We start from the raw sequence: 3638 nt of genomic DNA on the forward strand, positions 1-3638 counted from the left end.
CGGCAGGCGCGGCGGGGCGGGCGGGGCCGTGCCAGGCTGCGCTGCGGCCTTGCGGAGCCCGCCCCGGGAGGACGGGCCGGGGCTGGGCACGGCACTGGGCTGGGCTCCGGCTTCCGTAGGGAGCGGCGCCGAGCGCTATGAGGTGCCGCGGGGCAGCGCGGGCGGCGGCGGGGCCGGGCGGGCGGTGTGGGGCTGCGGGGCTGCCCGCGACCGGGGCGGGCCGGGAGACACCGCGATGGCGCGGGCTCGTGTTGCGCTGGTTTCTCTTCAGGGTTTGTCCCTGCCGGGCCTCCTCTGTGCGACAGAGCCACGCGCAGTCCGTGCGCGGTGGGGGCGGCGTGTGCGAGCGCGAACGCGTTAGCGAGGCCGAGCAGCTGCGAGGGACCCCCGCACCCCCCCCGCACCCCCCCGGGCACCAGCCCCGCGTCCTCCCCGTGGGCTTTTGGCAGCTGCTTGACTTACCTTACTCGCTCTTGTAACTTGTTAGCTCTTGTAACGAAGCGTTCGCTGGGTTGGCGTCAGGATAATTCTCGGATTAAGGTTTTCTTTTATTCTTTTTTCTCAATAAACGCAAAATATGTATTTGCTCTTGGTGTTCCTCTGGTCGCATTAACAAAACGGGTTGTAGCTTCTTGCACTGCTCACTGGCTTCTCGAAGTTTAGGAAATACGTTTAAATTATCGATGCTAATTTTACCTGTTCTAATCAGGTGAGAGTAATTCTTTCAATAAACAGCTCCAGTGATTTTAAAGATTAGAGGAAGAACAATCAAAGAAGAAATAGATCTATTTGCTTAACAGCTTTTTTATTGAAAGTATTCCAGAAGTACAATACAAATGTTTTAAATTGTTATTAAATAAATCGCCTATTGTTATGATTTATTAGACTGTGTTTCTACCACATAATGGAACGTATTACCTTTTAGTTACAATTTCATTCACTTTTTGTAGGGAACGCTTGGTTATTTTGTTAATATTAGATGTTACAGCTGCTATTAAGTCCTCAAATGAGGTGGAATCTGTGAACTGAAGTCTAAACCGGTTTAAGTTCAAACAACGCTCTTACTCTGTTTCTTCGTTCAGAAATTGCATAGTGATAGGAGGAAAAAAAAATGATGAGGGTTTGCTTTATTTAATAAATCTTGGTTAAGCAACCTTTTGTGCAAGTTAAGTCCTGAATCCTACAGAGAACTGTAACACCACCCTTTTCTTTCTTTTCAAAATGCACTTGACTTATTTAAATAATACTTAACTAGGTATCAGTTAACAATGACTAATATCTATATATTTAAAGTTAAAAGCTAAGCATGCAGAGAGGTCTAAAAGAACAAATTATCAGTTTGGACTGATAATTGCCTGTATGTTTAAGATACATAACGCTGGTGTTGCACTTGGCACCAAAATTGTATAAAGTCTTAAATAAGAAATGAGTATTTATTCTTCTGCTGTCTTCTACGATAACATTTGTATTAACATCAAGTACATTAGGATTGACTTTGAGGTTAATAATTGAACTCTTTAGCTTAACATTAGGCTACAGAAACAGATTTTTGTGAGCGCTGTGTAATATTTTAAAAGTGCATGAAAAAGTCCTAAATGTATTTCACTTGCCTGTTACTTTGAATTGGGTAGTACAGCAAAGCCTTAATCAGGGCTGTTAGTTTTACTGTGATAAGCTGTTGTAGGAACACCCACAAACACCACTGTTTAGGCTCTAGTATTGAGGATGTTTACTGTGTCCAATTTTAGGAAAGAAGATGAGAGGTAACTAATACAGCAGGAACACTGTTTTTAAGGTGTTCCTTGACTTACATAAGCCTCACACCTTGTTGGTTCTTGTCATGTAGGTGTTAAAGCTGTACACTTAACCCAGCCCCCAAATAAAAAAACAACCAACAGAGCCAAAAGTGTCTTTAAGGCCTATTCTCAGTCATCCTCCTGCCTCGAGGCACTGCGAGCTATTATGAAAACAGCCCTGATGGATGTTTGCCTAACCTGTTCTTAAAACCTTAAACACAGATTCCACTCATTCCTCAGGCAGTCTGGTCTATTCCTTAACTATCCTTTTTTGAATTGCCTGGATTAAATCTGGTTTGCTCCAAATTAGCCTTTTTACTCAAAGTGAGTATGAAGGACAGTGTTCCCTTTCTTTTTGCAGCATCCTTTTACATAAACTAAGAGTGCTACCATATTTTTGTTCAGTCTTGTTTTTAGATTAAAAGCATGGATTATTTCCTCTTTTTGATCAGAATTCTGAAACACGTGACCTTTTGTTGTTGCACCCCTCTAGCTCCTGTCCTCTCTTTCTACAGCTTCTCAAAGTTATCTTGGTGGTAACGCTTCCGATTATGCATCAGTATGATGTATGACGCTTTCAACCTCGTGAATTTGTTGACAGGTTCTGCTAGTGATCCACACTACCTATTGGTTTCTTTTCTGCAAGTTTATTATCTTTTCTGTGCAGTTCGTTGTTTCTTGCTAAGTGCAGAAATCTGCTTGTCTGTTTATGAAATTCCGCCTCGCAATGATTTCAAACTAGTCTTGATTTCTGCTCTTTGTAGCCTCTCAGCCTGCAAGTTATAAGCATAATCTCTAAGCCTTTACCCAAAAATATTACAATATTGAAGTGTATGAGCAATTTTATTTGTTATAAAGTTTTACAGTTTGATGGTAAACTACGAATAGCGATCCTCTGAGTACAACAAGTTTTGCACCAGATTTATGTAGGTTCTGTCCAGATCAAATTCCCTTACCTTCCTTATGAAAATGTCAATGGAACATAATGTCAAATGCCTCACTGAAGATCTTCAGTTTATTCATGTCTGTGGAACCGTAAATGGAAAGTGGCTTGGTTTGACAGATTGTCATGAACAAATCATATTGGTTACTATTTATCACTTTTTTTCCCCAAGTATCTATAAAAATTTTGAATTTGTCCAGGAATTTTAAGTTGACTGGTTTCTAATTTAGTTTGGTTTTTTTAAAAGAAAAATGCTCTTTATCCTTTCGTAGTCTCTTGAAACATTTACTAGTTTTCAAAGAGAAGATTGTTTCATACCATTAGGTTCTGAAATTTGTGGTAAAGTTTGATTAGGAAACAGTGATAGACTTTAAATGAGGAAGTGTTTGGCCCAGATACTCATATTTAAATGACTATAATAAAGACGGAAGTCCAAAACTGTGCATCTGTAAATTCTTTTTTCTTTGTCTTGTATGTGAAACACCTCAAAGTTGTCAACATCCTTAGATTTTTAAACGTTTTTCCCTGGGCTCTGTCATTTTGCTTTTTTCTGCATGGAAGATTATCCCAGTTTCAACAGTGCTGCCTGGTCTGTTGCCAACCTCACGCTGAAGCATAATGGAGGACCAAACACTAGCTATTTTGTCGTCTTTACGGTTTACTGCAGTTGGTAAAACCTGTGCAGTTTTGACATTATTGGGCTCTGTCAAAATGCAGTGAGGTTCAACGTTTTTAAAACGTGAAGAAATCGTTCTTGCCTTTTTTCTGTAAGAAAGCCTCCTGGCCAGAGCATTCACCTGGAGGTGAGCAGGCTGTCCCAGTTTTCTCCTCTTCACACAGCAACCCATTTGTCCATATCCCCTTCTAAAAAACCTTCTAAAGTGATGTTGGTTTAAGGA

The sequence above is a fragment of the Falco rusticolus genome, chromosome 7, assembly GCF_015220075.1.
Source record: "Falco rusticolus isolate bFalRus1 chromosome 7, bFalRus1.pri, whole genome shotgun sequence".
Lineage (NCBI taxonomy): Eukaryota > Metazoa > Chordata > Aves > Falconiformes > Falconidae > Falco > Falco rusticolus.